The sequence below is a fragment of the Magnolia sinica genome, chromosome 2 (genome assembly GCF_029962835.1).
Source record: "Magnolia sinica isolate HGM2019 chromosome 2, MsV1, whole genome shotgun sequence".
NCBI classification, from domain to species: Eukaryota; Viridiplantae; Streptophyta; class Magnoliopsida; order Magnoliales; family Magnoliaceae; genus Magnolia; species Magnolia sinica.
The window spans coordinates 13,591,262-13,610,222 of NC_080574.1; the positions used below are offsets into that span (position 1 = coordinate 13,591,262).

General features: G+C 42.4%; 1 non-coding gene across 1 annotated transcript; it reads left to right on the forward strand.

Moving 5' to 3' along the window:
• The first annotated feature begins 2,335 nt into the window (after positions 1 to 2,335).
• Positions 2,336 to 2,442, forward strand: LOC131238227 (small nucleolar RNA R71). Its single transcript, XR_009167635.1, has one exon. It is a non-coding gene; the product is annotated as a small nucleolar RNA R71 (small nucleolar RNA).
• Positions 2,443 to 18,961: the final 16,519 nt, after the last annotated feature.

Below are 18,961 nucleotides of genomic sequence, written 5' to 3' on the forward strand. Positions count from 1 at the left end.
TCAACGAAACAGTAATAGGAATGACCAGCTAGTTTTTCCAAGATTTGATTAACAAAGGGCAAAGGAAAGTGGTCCTTCCTCGTGACGGTATTCAGCTTCCTATAGTCAATGCACATTTTTCAACCAGTAGTAACTCTAGTTGGCACGAGTTCATTATGGGCATTGGCTACGATGGTGATCCCGGACTTCTTAGGAACCACCTGAGTTGGACTCACCCATTGACTATCGGATATGGGGTGTATGATACCCACATCTAATAGTTTAAGAACCTTGGCCTTAACCACGTCCCTCATCTTTGGATTTAGTCAACGTTGTGATTGCCAAGTGGTCTTAGTATTATCCTTAAGATAAATGCGATGAGGACAAATCGAGTGGTCGTTTCCCTTGAGGTCCGCTACCGTCCATCTAAGGGCTCCCTTATGCTCAATGAGAGTAGATATGAGCATATTCTCCTGTTCTTTCTCCAGGTGGGAAGAGATCACCACCAGGTATGTTTCATCTTGACCTAAATAGACATATTTCAAATCAGAGGGCAAAGGTTTTAGGTCAGATTTCGGTGGCTTAAGGTTAGACGGTAGAGGCACTACATCAGTTTGGGGTAACTCTTCAAATTGTGGCCTCCACCGGTTAACTTCAAGTACCGGTGCAATATCAAGCAAGACACACGTCTCCCTAATCATGTCACCATCAAAATCATGGGAGTGGACTAGGCACGTCTCTAGAGGGTCAGAGGTGTCGTATCTTCCACTAAAGAGTCAATCATGTTAATGTCGTGGAAATCGTCATCATCCTCTAAGTTTCTGCCGTTATTGAAAAAAATGTTTGACTCCAATGTCATATTCCCAAAAGACATAGTCATGACACCATTCCTGCAATTGATAATTACGTTTGAAGTGGCAAGGAATGGGCGACCAAGAATGACGGGGATCTGAGTGCTCATGTTATTGATGGGTTCGGTGTCCAGGATGATAAAATCTACAGGGTAGTAAAATCTATCAACTTGGACCAACACATCCTCAATTATCCCTCTTGGTACACGAACAGAGCGATCAGCAAGTTGTAGTGTGGTTAGGGTGGGTTTTAATTTACCCAAACCTAACTGTTTGTATACCGAGTAGGGAATCAGATTGACGCTCGCTCCTAAGTCAAGAAGTGCATGATCAATTCGATGGTCCCCGATTACACATGATATGGTTGGGCTACCGGGATCTTTGAATTTCTGTGGCACGTCTTGCTTTAGGATGACACTCACTTTCTCGGTCAAGAAGATCTTCTTTTGAATACTCTGCCGTCGTTTGGTTGTGCATAAGTCTTTCAGGAATTTGGCATATGAAGGTATCTGTTTTACGACATCAAGTAGAGGAATGTTGACTTTCACTTGTTTCAACACCTCTAGGATATCCTGAGAGTTAGAGAGAGGTTTTGGTGCGACCAACCGTTGGAAAAATGGAGCAACTGGCTTTTCTAGAAGTTCCGGTTCTAATTTTTGTGGGGCCTCACTAGATCCATTATTGTTGTCCTCTTCTGGTTCTTGAGGCTTTTCGGGCCTAACCGGAAGGGTTTTATCAATGATCTTCCCACTCCTAAGAGTGGTGATGGATTTAGCGTGTTCCATTTGATTTGAAGAGCTGGGATCACTTATCTCGTATTGCGGTTTAGGATTGGGGAGCGGGTGTACAGGAAGCATCCCCTTTTCTATAACCGTCATACGTGAATCCATCTTTTGCATAAAGTCTCGCATTGCCTGGGTCAGATCTTATATGGAATTTTGAACCGGTTCTTCTTAAGGTTTCCCCTGATTTGGATTTTGATTGAAGAAACCTTGAGGGGTAGCAATTTGTCCATTTCTCCAACTAAAGTTTGGATGATTTTTCCAACCAGGATTATACGTATTAGAGGTTGGTCCATTGAAAGGTCTTTGATAATTATTTACGGCATTAGATTGTTCATTTAACACTTCTCGAAAGGCGGGTATTGTAGGACAATTTTCAGTTGTATAAATGTTGCAATCACAGATGTCGCAAACACTTTCATTGACCTTATCCTTCTTTCCTTCCATGGCCTCAACTTTCCTTATGAGCGTAGTTACTTTACACTTGAGATCATCCTCTTCTTTCAAGAGATATAATCCACCTTTCTCCTTTACTTAAGTTGGCCTAGACGTAGTGTTTGACTTTGGGTAATAGTCCCATGATTATGTTTTTTCAACAAGACTATCGAGGTAATCCCATACCTCGTCAACATCTTTATTAATGAACTCTCCATTGTCTCGACCATTTGGCGCATGGAAGATGTCAGTCCATCGTAGAAAAAATTTGTAATGCGCCATGTTTCAAAGCCGTGTTGTGGGCATGAACTGACCAAATCCTTGAACCTTTCCCAACATTGGTAAAATGTTTCATCCTCCTTTTGGGTGAAGTTCATGATTGCTTTTCTAAGGGTAATCGTTTTATGATGTGGAAAGAATTTCTTTATAAATTCCCTTTGCATATCATTCCATGTGCCAATGGATCTAGGACGCAGTGAATGTAACCACGTCTTAGCCTTCTCTTTTAAGGAAAAAGGAAAGAGTCTCACTATTGTGTCCTCGGACACATTTTGAAAATATAAAGTGGCTCTGATCTCATCAAAATCTTTCATGGTTCTTCAGATTCAAGCCCATAGAACTTAGGAAGGAGTTGGATAACCCCTGGCTTGATGTCCATATGTCCTGTATTTTCAGAAAAAATCATGCATGAGGGCGTACTCACCCCCGCTGGTTGTAAATAATCTCGTAAAGTACGTGGCGGGGGTGCTTGATACACCTCATTCTCATCCTGAATGTCCTCCACCCTAGGTTGGGGTAGAAGAGGTTGGTTTTCAGCCATCACTTCAATTAACTCAGGGGATTTTGAGTGGTGTTTAGTCCTGCGATGGATAGTTAACCCCTCAACCAATCCTCCTTCAGTCAAGAGATGACGAGTGTTGTCACGGGCCCACTTGGGTATGAAACACTCGCAGCCCTCAATCAAATTCGAAACCTAATCCTAAGAAGGGAAAAGAAAATTTAAAAAGAAAGAGAGGTTTGGAAAGAAGTTACCAACTTGGAGTCCCTAAGTTAAAAACTTGCAAAATAAAATAAAATAAATTAGATTCTAAAAAGAGAAGAAAAATCCTTAAAAAGAAAGATAGCAGTAAACTGATTTCTAAGAAAAGGAATTCCTAAAAGAAAGTGGAAATTTTTAAAATAAATTAAGAAAGTCCTAAGCTTGAAAGTAAATTACTAAAAGAGAACTGAAAAATAGAAAGTAGGGAAGGAGTGTACCAAAATAGAGATTTCTATCTTAAAGGCCTACAAAATAGGAAACAAGTTAGTTCTAAAAATCAAATAGAAATAAAAATCTAAAACTAAAGTTAGTAAAATCCTAATCTCAAACTAATTCTAAAACTAATTAATTTCAAAGAATCGTAATCGTCAGTCATGGCACTAAAAACTTGTTCACTCCCCAAGTATAGGGTTGTGATGTAGTAATAAACTCGGTGAAACCGAGGTCGAATCCCAAGGTACTGATACTTGTACGTTACCTGAAACTAGGTAGAAATAGAACTAGCCTAAGATGAAATCTAAATCCAATATATAGTGATGAATAATGGTGAGAGATTATTCTAAAACTTAAGAGAAATCAAAGATAAGAAACTAGGGATTCAGAGGATCCACTTGTAGAAATCAGGGAGATCTTATGCCTGCTTCAAAAATCATGGAAATCAACTGAACTTTCTTTCCGATATAATTTTAAAGAGATGAAAGGTATATGAATTAGAACGGATTCCATCACTAAACCATGCCCGGGAGATAAAGTAAACAACAACGTAATTAAACTAATTACCAACCAATCAGATGATTATGAAGGTTAGGAAGGATACCGCCATCCAACCATGCTCAGAAGACGATGACGAACAACAGGGCTTCCTGACGTCATAATCCAAATAAGGAAAAAGAAATACTCAAAGCCATTGCAAACCCATTGTAATTTCAGTCACAACAGGCCATTAAAAACTACAAATATTCTCAAAATAAAAATAAATCACAAATCTCTTCAATCTAAACAAAAGGCACACGCATACAATCTCTCATCACTCTACAAGCTTCACCTCTTAGCCCTAGCTAAGAGGTTTAGCTAATATGACCATGATTTAACTCACCTCTCAAAGCATAAAATCAGGACAAGGAGAAGAAAAAAATGGATCCCTCAAACAAAATAAAATAAAAAGAAAAAGAAAGGAAAAAACAACTCTACTATCTATCTATCTCTCTGCACCACGTCCAAGCTTCCCCTCTCCCCCTTTCTTCCTCTCTCTCTCTTTTATATTTGTAAGCAGGTCGGTCGACTGGCTCTGGCGGTGAAGAATGCGGAAAAGACTTTCTTTACGTAATTGGTTCGCAAAAACGCCAGACTACGCACCTCTGTTTAGCAAAACAACAAGGATGGGTTGCGTTTGAAGTGAATTTGGGACTAAGGACCGCGTGGTCTAGCCATTCCGACTTCTTGGACGGGGTCAGAACCTTCATTACGAAAGTTTGGACGGTTCGGATCATGTCCATGATGTCCGGTTTTGATGCACAACACACCGACTCACCCGAATTTCTCGGACGCTCAAGCAGAGCCTGCGAAATCTTGCGCTGGGATATTGGTGGGGTCCATGACCGGATTCTAATGAGAAATCCACGCCGTCCATTAGAATCACAACAAAACAAAATTCAGATATAGTTGGTTTTGGATTGATTTAGGTGTGGCCCATTGAATTGTAACCCAACCGTCCATTAGATGCATTGGTGTTGTTTCCATTCATACTCATGCATGGGTCTGAAAAATCACCTCTTGTACGATCGGTTTGACGTCCTGAGATGAATGGACGGTCTAGATGGACCACATGATGAACGAAGGTGGGCCAGAGTCTGACTTCAACCGCAACTCCCTGTTATGCTAGTAAAAAACAGAAATTTCCCTTTTAGGAAGGAAGTCGGATCAGTATCTACTAACCGACTTGGTTCGTTTGGCGCACGGCGAGTGCTCATGTGCACTATACGCATTCCACACTAGGTGGGGTCCACTGCAATGTTTCTGAGAAATCTAATCCGGCCATCTGTTTTATCTCCTCATATAATGGGTTGAGACCAAATTTGAGGCATATCTAAAGACCATGTGGGCCCCACTTAAGGAATTAATGGGCTGATCCGTCCGTTGGGCCACTTCCAGAGGGATCCAATGGCTGAAATTTTATTTGTACAGTTAATTTATGGTCCCCAGGCCATGTATGATGTTTCGAGCCGAATGGATGGTTGGAACCATGTGATCTTGAATCTTGGACAACTTTTGGGCCTCTTTAACCAGAACGGCTTGATTTCCTCGGATCCCTGGCATGTAAATTCTTCAATCTTAATCCTCTGGAGTCCGTCCTTTGCTTTGGTGACTTTGGAGCGTTAATTCCATGCTTGTAGTATCCTTTTTCAGTCCAAGCTCCTGATTACACCTTGCAACAAAAACACGATTAAAATATAACGTTAAGCATTAGCATGTATGTAAAATCAGGTACTAATCAGGGTCTAATATGCAATATTCTTAGCACATAAGCTTACAAATATTTTGACTAATGTGTATGGTTTTGTTTTCATTCAACATTTTAGTAATTATATATTGAGTTGTTAATTATATTGCAGTTTGGAGGGGCTGCAGGTTCGATGTCAATGTTTGCTGCATTGCTGTTTGGAGGGCAGAATAGTTGTTTTGTGCTGTGAATTTATGGGGTCTTTTTGTTGGATGCAAGTCTACCCACCTTTTGCGCATGTTGGATTTGTTGAATGCGAGGATAGCCCTTTTCCATCATTTCTTGTTGTAAGATGTGGAGCTTACTATTGGTTCTGTGCTGGGGTTTGTAAGGCTGTTCCACTTCAGTTCAAAGGCTGTGTTTTTTTGGTGTGTTCAAGTTTGCCCATTGTTGGTTAGGTTGATAGTTTGTGTGACAGTTTTGTCGAGGCTGTCTGAGTGCTTAGACCTCTCACCTATTGTCTTATTTTGTTTGTTTATGTTATTTCTGTATACCTCTCTTCCATATAATAGGCATGGTTTCCTTTTATTTTTGTAGAGCCTACTTGAATAGAAGTATAGACTATTTTTTGTGTGTAAAGAATATTATGCAGGAAAGGGAAAAAAACAAAGGAAAATTTAGTTGTCACTCACTTGGTAGGTTTATGTTATGGTTCTTTTGAGTGTGTTGTGGGCTTGGTTTCATGAAAGCCAGTTGTGTTTTGTTCTTTTTTTTTTATTATTCTTGTTAGTTGATGTGATTAATGATATTGGAATCATTGGGATATGGAACTCTTTCAAATCCTATTTGAACTCGTGGGTTATTGTGTTTTGCATTCTAATCTTGTATTAGAAGCTTGATCAGTTTCCATACAAAGATAACTCAGTGAAGGATTTGAGTGTGCTACCCTGATGAGTGGCCCATTTAACACATGTTGTGAAAATAAGATGTGAAATAACACCATCAGATTGATGCAACTAGCACTTGTAACACCGACCCCTCGTAATGAGCTCTTGCGCGCATGTAAATAAGGGGGCTCTTTTTGTCACATACACCAATGTGTGACAACATGTGTAGGATATGAGCCCATTCATGAAGTGCAGGCACAATATCAGTGCTCATCCCCAAGCAAGCACACCCCCACATGCCACATGTGAGATCCTCAGCTTTCAATTAGGTGGTCTACATGAGTTAGAAATTTGGCCTAAAATTCAGATTGTTTCACTCTATAGTTGTGTGACTATGTTGAAAAAAAAATGGTGAACAACTATACGAATGAGAACAAGTGAATAACACCACCAAAGTGATGCAGCTAGCACGCGCAACACTGAGCGCTTGTAATGGGCCCTGCACACGTAAAAAAAGGAGGTTCTTTTGTCACATGTGCCAACATGGGACCATGTGTGCAAGATATGAACTCATTCATCAAGTGTGGACATTAACATGGGACCATGTGTGCAAGATATGAACTCATTCATCAAGTGCTGACATTAACATGGGACCATGTGTGCAAGATCCTGCACAAATGAGCCAGATTAACTTACTTATTAGTTGCGTCCATTTCTTAAATTCAGGTCATCGTTTTGGCCTCTTTCATAGAAGCAAACAATTTATTCAGCATTTTTCTCATCGATAACTCGAACTCAATTCTCGAATCAAGTTGAATGCAAGCTATTGATCCAAGGCTAGAACAAATTGTTAAAATTGTCTAAAGTGGACATTTTTTGGTTACTGGCCAAGAAGATAATAGCATTTGAAGAACATTTAATGGCCAAAATGCTTTCCGTCCTGATCAATATCCAAATGAGAAATCCAACCCGTCCATCTGGTTTTTCGAGCTCATTTTAGGAGTTACAATAAAAAATGAGTAGTATCCAAAACTCAAGTGGTCCGTATGCGTTCATATCTTGATGAATGAGTTCATATCCTGCACCCGTGGTCCGTATGAGATGAAACAGTGGGGAAATGAGTGCTTACCGTCGAAACATTCCTAGGCTCCACCTTGATGTTTATATTCCATCCAAACTGTTTATAATGTCATTTTTACTTAGATGAAGTGAAAACATTAAGAAGTTAAACTGATACAAAACTTTTGTGGCCCATTTAAATGTTTCAATGGTGGTCACTAAATTCCCACTGTTTCCTGTCGTGTGGCCCATTTAAGTTTTGGATATACTTTATTTTTGGTCGCATGTCCTACAATGAGCTCGAAAAATGGATGGATGGAGTGACTTTATAAAAAACATGGCACTAGCCCACACAAAATTCTTGTGCAAGTTCTTGCGGCCAAATGCTTTCGTAGGAAAAAAGGAAATGAAGAGGGGCCTACGTATGTGCTCGAGTCTGACGGTTAACAGAGACTCCATTAGCAGGATTTAAATCCTGCCATGTCACTCACACAGATGGCATGTTTTCATTGGAACACGTAATCTTTTGCAAGGAGGGGCGCACCTGATTGACATAATGGATCTAATGAGGTACACTCCACCACGTGTACAAAGAGTACGTGCCCCTGCGTCATAGTTTTAAGCTGTGATCCCCAATGCGATTGAATGTAAACCATTTCGATCGATTTTTCACAACCGTCCATTGTTCAAGTGCACCAGGTGCAGGGCACATGTGCCAAACACGTGACAAGTTAGCACGCCTGACCGTAGGAAGAGATATGTGTGGGCTGTAATGTGTGGCCCACCTGGTAATCATTAATACATTATTTATTTAGAGAAAAAATAAGCCTTTAAAAAAAAATTTGAAAACGACTTAGCAGCTGTGCGTGCCGGTGTTATGATTACAATAGAAAAGAGATTCTACAAGCGTCGTTAGCAGCAACTCCCGAAGAACGCTGTCGTAGCTAATCATGTCGCCATGTTCCCGAAGGATCGTACAATCATTTCTCATAAATAATAATACAATATCGAGAAGTACTTTGATGCTCTGGAGAGTATGATGGATGATATGCAGGCTCTAATAAATTTCCTAGATACTGCATACATGGCATATAAGTAATTCAAGTTATCCAACGGTCTTTTTTCAACAAACAAGAATCCACGAATCTGAGATTGGGATTGTCCAACTAATCTGGTTTGAAGAATGTAAGTTAATGACGGTTATCTCTGCAATTTAATCGGTTTAAGATGAGTTAATTTTTGCCACTTGTACGGTTTTCTAAGTACCTGTGTATCAATCGTCATACACCTCCAGAGTATCAAAAAATTCCCCCACAGTATTTAACGCAAGTTGATATTTACACCCTCCTCCTCTTTTGGTACATACGGTAGGTTGTTACTATTCTAGTACCAACAGTAAAGGGTGTCGGTAACAAGAACGGAGGGTGTATATGTCACTCGGGAATAATAGGACCCTTGGGCTTTGAGTTGAAGCCAGTGGGCCCCATGGTTCGCAGATCCAGACCATTGGTCTGTTGCATCTCATAGTGGATAGGCTATGCCACAAAAATCTAATTGATAAGGCAGTCTTAACTAACCTTTCAACTTGTGGCCTACAAATAGACGGTTAAAAAGAGACACATCGTGCCAGTCCGCGTTCAGCTGAAAGAGATCCGAAATTGGTGCCTTGGATAATCAAATGTGGGAGATTTTTGAAGGATGATCCATCCACAACTAGGACACTAGTGATGAGCCTGATTACCTAAACATGGACCCCACTAGTCAAAACTGAAAACCCGAGTACATATTGTTCAAAACCTCGGGTGAGGATCTGATGGTTCATTCATCTGTATCATGACCCCATGACCTATTCTAATGACCCTGATCATCTGATCACCTACAGCCAAGTGCACCACAAACTTGTTAGATTCCATATTCTTTCTGGTTAACATGCTACTTGTGAAGGACATCTATCCCATGAAAGCTATATACCCTACCATCAATATTACCCTTCTTGAAAAAATTGACATGATCCAACACTAGGTAGGCCACACCCGAATGTTGAGTCAGACCGTCGAATGTCATGATGCCAACATTGCAGCCTATCTGATGTGGAACTAGCGTATCTTATTCCAACCAATTCTTATGGTGGGGCCTACCGTTTCAATGGTAAGGATATATATAGTACACAAGTGGCACGTTTGACTGAAATAGATGGTAGTCACCATCAATTTGCCTGATTGCCTCTACGTTACCGGATCTATCAACGAATCCATGGAACGTATTAGACTATTAGTAGAAAAAAAAAGAAGACAACGCTGATGATTCACCACTATTTTCAAAACCGAAGTAACTCATACACGACGCACACGGTGTTCAAGCACCTGGATCCAGACCATCCACGTTACTTGGCCTAATGCAGATAGAGAATAGACGGGAAGTCATACTGATTTAACGGTTCTCACCTATCAATGATTGACAATGGACAGTTAAAAATAAAATGGTCAGCCAGCTAAATATAATAAGTAGAAGCAGGTGATTAATATAGTTTAATCAATGTAACTTTCTGGGCGTGCTACGTATCATGGCCTACCCACAATTTCAATGGTCCACACTGCTCTACGTATTTCCACGTGTATGGTGGATGAATCACCACTATTCCAAAGAGGTGCTGGACTATAATATTAGTCCAGACATGGAATTATCACATTGGTAGCAAAAATTACAAAATGAAATCTGAGAATATAATTAATAATATTCAAGGAAGAACATGCTCCGGTTTGCTTGAATACACCCATTCGATTAAGATTTTTTTAACTGACCCAGACCATTTATTTGATGAGGATCTCTTTGGATGGGAGCTACGTGAAAAAACTCTATTTGAATATCTCAAGCCAAGGAGCCAAATCATGTGAGGGCTGAAATAATTCAATTAAAAGTTTTTATTAGTTTACGTTCCACCATGAAAGGTGAGGGCATCCTGTCCTGCCTTGACGATAATCCATCCAAGCATAGCTCTGCAGGGCCGTTGTAATGCGTGCATGGATTTTATCTATATTGTCCATCCATTTAAAAGCTTATTTTAAGATACAAACCCAAACATGAGGCAGATATAAGGCTCAAGTGGACCACAAGGTGGGGGATTGAATACTCACTATTAAAAACTTCATAGGAGCCAATGAATGGTTCAAGCTAATATTTATTATTTCCCTTTATCTTGGTCCTGGTGGGCCTTACAAAGGTTTCAACCGTCGGCATCATTTTCACCGCTGATTCCCATAGTGTGGTCCATTTGAGTCTTGGATTTGCTTCATTTTGAGTTCATAACCTAAAATTATCTTTCCAAATAAATGAACAGCATTGATAAAATCCATACATCACAACAGACGCTACAAGCTCCTACCTAGACTAATTACCATCTATACAAGGCAAGACTCAATCCACTTTCCACGTGAGACTGATAGTATAGATGGTCTTAATTATAGAAAAATTACCTGATGCGAAACTCATAGTATAAATGGTCTGAATTATAGAAAAATGGCCTGGATTAAAATGATTAAGTCCTCGTGCATCATACTGCAATACATAAAGATGTATGAGAGCAAGCCTCTTTCTATTCACACGTAATGAAAGAAGCAAACTCTATGGGATAGATTTATCACAAACATCATGGTGTGCCCCCACCTAGCTTCCCATAGAAGGAAGTTCCTGCGGACGGCATTGGCAGCAATCCGCATCCATTAGGAACGGATGCCTCCATAGCTGCCTAGGAACGCGGGTTAGGTACTAATCTCCAGGAGAACTTTTCAAAAATCAGGCAAATGCAAGTCTCAAGTGGATCACACCATTAGAAGCAAAGGAGACGTTGAAAAACTTGTAAGCCCACTAAAATTTTTATCTGCTTGATTTTGGGTTTATGGCCTAAAGTATCTGGGAAAATGAATGGACGGCGTGGATACAATACATACATCATGGTCGGCCCCTCGGTCACGGACGCACCATAGTGGGTGAGGCCGGCCGCACCTAATCCACTCCCTCTTGGTCTGAACTCCAATTGTGCAATGGAATAAATTAGGTTGACATGGGAAAATTTTGTAGGCCGGGGCATGATGTATGTGTTATATTCACACCGTCATCCATTTTTCCAGATAATTTAGAGTTTAAGCCCAAAAATAAGGCGTGCCCAAAGCTCAAGTGGACCACAACATAGGAATTAGTATGGATTAAGAGCTTACTATTGACAACTTCTTGCGGGTCATAGAATTTTTGAATCAAGCTTATATTTTTGTTTTCCTTCATTAAGGTCTGTGTACCTTATGAATAAGGTTGGGTGAAAAATAAACATCATTGTAGGCCATATGGTTAGAGAAACACTCAGCTGCCTGTGTTGCTCGGGTAACACCTAATCTACTTCTTACTGCTGTAAAGAGATTAATAATTTTATGGGACAATAGTTTGATGGATGTCCACCTTTCAAAATGTTCAAGAGATCCACTCCGATCATTAGATGTGTAACCTCATCTTGGGCTCGAGGCAAAAATAAATAAATAAATATAAAGCTAATAAATTATTTAAGTGGGTCATACCAATTAAAACAGTTGGAAGAGACGTACAACCTGGATTTTCACAAGGCCCACCATAATGAGAATGTAAAATCTACTCCAACCATTAGCTTCCACACCAAATGTTAGGCTTCGTACCTAAAAATCAGGTTTATAAGTAATTCAAGTGGGCCACACCTAAAGAAAGAGTTTGGAGGATGAGCTTTCTATCTACACTTTTTCCAATTGTGTGTTTCAGGTAAACCAAGGATGGGGCTGATCTTTTTGTACTGGGTCTAATATAAGGTGACTCACCTAATGATGGGGTAGATTTCATATTAATACTACAATGGGGCCCACCCAAACAAACAACTTATTTTCATCAATTTTATGGAAAGATTTATTGACATTAACTGCTCGTTAAATAACACAGCTAATTGGATCAATTTAAATTGTCCAACTAATTGTGTGTGTGTGTGTGGGTATAATTTATGATATAGAAATTGTTAGATATTGTGGATCGTGTGGGGGCGCAGCCCTTGAAATTGTACACGAGACATGCATATCTTACATTAATCTGATGATCAAATTCTGGAACCTGTACTGAGTCACATTCCTGAAATAAGATTAGTTTAACAAGTTCATTGGTAGGTGTTAGTTGAAACATGACCATTGAATTTCTTTTTCAATTTTAACTATGGAAATAAATATCCATCGCCATAATATTTTCTACCGCGATGCATCAAAACCGGAACCCATAATTTTGACCCATAAGTTTGAATTACTTGCATGTCATGCTTGTGATTTTTAGTAATTTCTAAGTGCATGTGTGTCACCCATCACGCCCTATCAGAGTTTTGAAATTTCGTTCTTATACTTTTCTTGTGCAAGTTAGTATATGATCGAATGATGACAACTAGTTCTCTTTTAAGCTTAGATTAGGTTATTAAAGGAACGATAAGTGTACTCTCCCATAGGTAGAGAATTTGCACTTGTGCGTGAAGTCTCAGCCACTCATCAGATGATCCAAAATCCCTAGATGTCATTTCTTAATCATTCGGGGATTGCATGTGTACATTGTATTTAGACCATTGAAAACATCTTTGAGATGAGAAATGTATACATTGGGAATGCCTAAGGACCGGTTCTGATCTCAAATACGTGTTCCCCTGTTTCCACATGTAAGGCGAGTTCTACAGAGTGTACGTTCTCCGGTTCAATTTGTGTTTTTCACTGAAACACGGTTATGGATTCGGTGTCGTGTCATGACTGATGACGATAAGATTAGAAAAGTGGCGTCTCATCCATGCTTTTACGCGCTATGATAGTTGGCTGTCTTTCCCAAGCTATGATACATTTTCAGAAACGTGGGATTATGTACACGTGGGACCATTTATCAGCGATCTCAACCATCTATTTTGTGAACCCACCGGGGATGGGGAACAATTTGAAATTCTTTCAGACTCGGAGATCCTAAACCTTCGATCAATGGCCAATGAATTGACTGCTAGGGATCAAATACATCAGCAATCCACGTTCAATTAGAAATGGTCCAATGATCAATGGCTTGGATGAATGTTCCAATGTGGAAGAATTATATTTTGGTTATAACCACGTTGCAATCCATTTGATCTAAGGTTTCGATCATCGAAACGTGGGCCCACATGTACGGAATTCTACAACTCGATATTCATCCGCCTTTGACGTGTGACCCTCAAAGCCGAATGAAAACGTACGGCTGTCAGCGGGCCAGGCCTGGGGTAGGTCTAAGCCCGGTATTGAATTGTATCCGGCCGGGCTAGGATATGTGAAGTTTCATTTTTAGGCCCGACCCGGCCCATTCACACTTCTAAGAAAAAGGAAAAGAAAAGCCAAAAAGAATCGTCGATACTCTGAACGATTGTGATGTATGATACGTGGGCCCGTAAAATTCACTTAGATATTGCATACTTTAAAGATAAGTATTTAGTTTAAACCGTTCAAAATATGGGCTGAAGTTTAGATGTGGCCCATACAAAAAATTACTCTGACTTAATTATCTAAATATCCGATTGATAAATTTATTTGGACGGCTGAAAATGAGAAATATTCAATGGTCCTATTTCAACAAACAAGTGTTCGTGAATCAGAGGTTAGGCTTATCCACAAATATGATTTTGGATCTGTAACATATATAGAAAGGATCTACACGATTTTACTCGGTTTAATTCATTTATTGTAAGCCACGTGTACAATGTCCTAGTGACCGCGTACCAAGCTTCATACATCGACGGAATAGCAAAAGGGCAGGAAAGAAATATTCCCATATTACCCTAACTTTCCGAGAATATTAAATTGCATGCCCTTCGTAATTTTTTCTATTTCGTATGAAGGAAGAAGTAGACACGCGGCACACGCACATTACGTTATTTCATCATGTGGGGCCTGCTCGAAATTCAGGTGGTCCACTGATCGAAGGGCCACACGTGTACATTGAATGTAGACCAATTCTGAGATTTCTTTTTGGGAATTGTTGGAGACAAAAATACAAGTCCGAAGACTCGGACTTAATGCCTCGGGACTCGGACTTAATACCTCGGGTCACCGAAGGATGTGTCAAATCCGAGGCATGGTTCGCTAAACCGAGACAACGGTTGAGTCGGTTCGGACGACTTATCAGCGTTCCGGGCATGTGTCGGGCGGACCACCTTACAAGACCGACCGTCGCTAGGTCAGATCTCATCCCGGATATCTTGGGATAAGATCTCCGACCCCGAAACTCACGGGATCGGATGACGGCTCAAGATGGGCACGATCCTATCTCCGTGATACCAGGAGAAGATCCCGCGCTCAATATCAGGAGGACCCCTGTCACCTTGAGAGGTACGAAACAAATTCCCTCTAAAAACCTTTCAATACTTTGAGACCCCGAGTCCAGGCGACTTTGGCATCGGAGGGTCCCCTGCTCGAGCCGTGGTCTCCTTTGTCCTCTTTCGGTGCAGGCATACAAGGGTCAAAGGAGGACGAACCAGAAACTGCATCAGCAGTTTGGCGCCGTCTGTGGGACGATGCAAAAGCCATCTCGTATCTCTATACCGAGTCCAATGGTGATGACTAGAAGGACGGTCCCGAAGAAGATTTGAATGAGAACGCGATTACAGGGCCACCGGTCCAATCGCCGTTCCCCCCCAGAACCCACTTAACAACCGCCGACGAGGGGCGACCGGAACAAGAAACAATCAGCGGGGTCGCGACGATGGGCGGTTGGACAAGGAGGTTCAAGAAATCCGCTCCGATATGAATATGATGAAGAAGATGCTGGAAAGAATGTATAAGCAGCAAATGCAGCCACTCCCGCATCCTCAAGTGGAGACAGCGCATTTACAGACGGCGGCGGTTGATCCTCAACCTCCCGCGCCGCAGTCTGTCCGCCCAAGCCAACCCCAAGGCGGATCAGAACCATCTCCGGCGCAGTCAGCCAACGCTTCCCTGCCCCCGACCGATCTTCGGCACGAAATAGAGCGAAGAAGGCGCAATCGCCCTTCCATGGAAGGCACGGCAGAAAGCAGCGAACCTTGGAAAGCCGACATTCAAAATTTCAAAAAAGAAGTGCGGGAAGAGATGGCAAAAGAGATGGCGGACATAAAGCACGGCCGGAATATATACTCAACCGGGTCCGAAGCGAAAGCGTCCCCCTTTGTAGACTCGGTACTGAAGGCCTGGTTGCCCGAGAGGTTTCGATTACCTCAAATCACTCCTTTCACCGGCAAAACCGACCCGACCGAGCATATTGAGTGCTTCAGAACCTATATGGAACTCCACGATGCCTCGGATGCAGTAATGTGTCGGGCCTTTTCTCTTACATTGACTGATGTAGCTCGACTGTGGTTCAAACAGCTGAAACCAAAGTCCATCAGTTCATTCGTTGAGCTGAGCGACGCCTTCCTCACCAACTTCATCGGCGGAAAGAAGAAATTAAAGCCCCCTGCACATCTGAATAACGTAGTTCAGAAGCAGGGAGAGCTACTAAAAGATTACATCAAGCGTTTTAATTTCGAATCCCTTCAAGTTCGAAAACATTCGGAAGAAACGGCCCTCAATGCACTCATGCAAGGAGTTAGGGATAAGCCATTCCTGGCATCTCTAGACAAGACTCCGCCCGATACTCTGGCAGAGTTTATGGCACGATCCGATAAATATGCCAACGCCGAGGAAGCGCGAATCTGCGTGAAACTAAAACCTCGGCCAAAGAGTCGGCCAAAAAGAAAGCCGATGCCGGAGGAAGGAAACGCAAAGAGGATCAAGCGCGTGACGAGCGAAGGTCGAAAACGGCCGGATCGAAAATTTTCCACATATACTCCCGAATAAGACTCGGGAAGAGGTGCGATGGAAATAAAAACGAAGGCTTTGTTAGGTGGCCCAGAAGCTGAGGAGTAATCCTAATCGGCGGGACAAGGATAAGTACTGCCATTATCACCGCGATCACGGGCATAACACAAGTGATTGCCGTCACTTAAAAGAAGAGATCGAACGACTCATAAAAGACGGCCGACTCAGAGAACATATGGTCAAAGCTGGGGCATCTGAGGCGCGCCCGAGCGAGAGTCAGCCTATGGAAGAAATTCGGACGATCATCGGCGGTCCACAATGTGGGGGCGACTCAAACAACGCGCGAAGGAACCACGCACGAAAACTTAGTCAGCCTCAGTCCGAGCTCATGATTATAGATCGGCCATCAAAAGAAAGGAAAAGAGAAAGATATTGCATATCGTTCACCGAGGGAGACGCCCGAGGTATCCATCACCCCCACGATGATGCGCTGATCGTCTCCTTGGCGATCGCTAACCGAAAAGTGTTTCGGATACTCGTCGATACGGGGTCATCTGCAGACGTGTTATTTACCCAAGCTTTCGACAAAATGGGGATCGAACGATCCACACTGCGCCCAGTTCGGACCCTGTTGATCGGTTTTTCCGGAGGACAGGTACTGCCTGAAGGGATTGTCTCGTTACCACTCACTGCTGGCAGCGCCCCATGTCAGACGACGATGATGGTTGACTTCCTAGTCGTCGATCAACCCTCAGTATACAACGCAATACTCGGCCGTCCTTCATTGAGTCTCCTCCAGGCCGTGGTATCCACGTACCATCTTTCAATGAAATTCCCGACCGAGTCGGGAGTCGGGATTGTCAAAGGAGACCAGCAGGATGCGAGGCGATGTTACATGATAGCCGTAAAAGGAGCCGCCGACAAAAGTCCGACCAACATATTAACGATCGAATCGTTGGATCCTCAGGGCGAGAATTATGAACGAGGACAGCCGGTCGAGGATCTTGTCTCGGTCCCCTTGGTCGAGACAGATGGATCCAAGACGGTACGAATTGGCTCGTCTCTGCAGTCCCCTTTGAAAGAAAAGCTGATAGCCCTGCTCCGTAGGTACGCCGACGTCTTTGCCTGGGGTCATGAAGATATGCCCGGGATCGACCCCTCTGTGGTGACCCACCGACTCAACATCGATCCGTCGTATCGACCGATCCGACAGAAGCGGCGACCGCTCGGCCCTGAACGATACGCTATCATCGAAGAAGAAGTCAACAAACTCCTCCAGGCTAATTTCATAGAAGAAATACACTATCCAGAGTGGGTCGCGAATGTCGTGCTTGTAAAGAAATCCAACGGGAAGTGGCGAGTCTGTATTGACTATACCGACTTAAATAAAGCCTGCCCCAAGGATAGCTTTCCGCTTCCGAGGATAGATCAGCTAGTAGACAGTACAGCCGGACATGAGCTCCTTAGTTTCATGGATGCATATTCAGGATATAATCAAATTGTAATGCATCAAACAGATAAATCAAAAACGACCTTTGTCACCGACAAAGGCCTTTATTGTTACCGAGTGATGCCATTTGGTCTAAAATGCCGCGCGCAACTTATCAAAGGTTAGTTAACAAAATCTTTGCTCGGCTTATAGTAGAACCATGGAAGTATACATCGACGACATGCTCGTTAAAAGCATACACGCGGCGATCATGTGAATAATTTGGAAGAAATGTTTCTAATCCTACGGAAGTTCGGATGAAGCTAAATCCAAGTAAATGTGCTTTTGGAGTAAGCTCCGGAAATTTCTCGATTTCTTGGTCAGCAGCGAGGAATAGAGGCAAACCCCGAGAAGATAAAGGCTTGATTGATATGGAATCCCCAAAACCATTAAAGACGTCCAAAGGTTGGCCGGACGAGTCGCAGCACTTAATCGGTTCCTGTCCAGAGCAACGGATAAGTGTCTCCCTTTCTTCAAACAATTGAAAGGAAGACAAGCGATGGGTTGGACGGAAGAGTGTGAAGCAGCATTCCAGCAATTAAAATCATATCTCGGTTCTGCACCTCTCTTATCAAAACCCGAACCGGGGGAGTCGTTGCTCCTCTACCTAGCGGTATCCGAGGCAGCGGTGAGCTCGGCTTTGATACGAGAATCCGAAGGAAAGCAACTGCCGGTTTACTACGTCAGCAAAGCGTTATTGCCAGCAGAAACGAGATACCCAAGCTTGGAAAAAGTGGCCTTGGCTTTAATAACTTCCTCTCGGCGACTTAGGCCGTATTTCCATGCCCACACCATCATAGTAATGACCGACCTTCCGCTTCGCCAGGTACTGCAGAAACCAGAAGCTTCCGGCCGACTCACCAAATGGGCTATCGAGCTGAGTGAGTTTGATATTCAATACCGACCAAAGGCAGCAATCAAAGGGCAAGCCGTAGCTGATTTTATCGCCGAGGGAACGTCTTCAACCGAACTTTCAGTAAATGATACACCGAAGGACGGTGCAGTTCCGACCTCGACCGCTCCCCCTTGCCCTATTCCGTGGAATCTGTATGTCGACGGTTCTTCCAACTCGAAGGCTAGTGGGGCTGGGGCTTGAAACCCCGATCATACCTATATACAATACGCCTTACGACTTGGGTTCCAAGCGTCGAACAAGACGGCGGAATATGAAG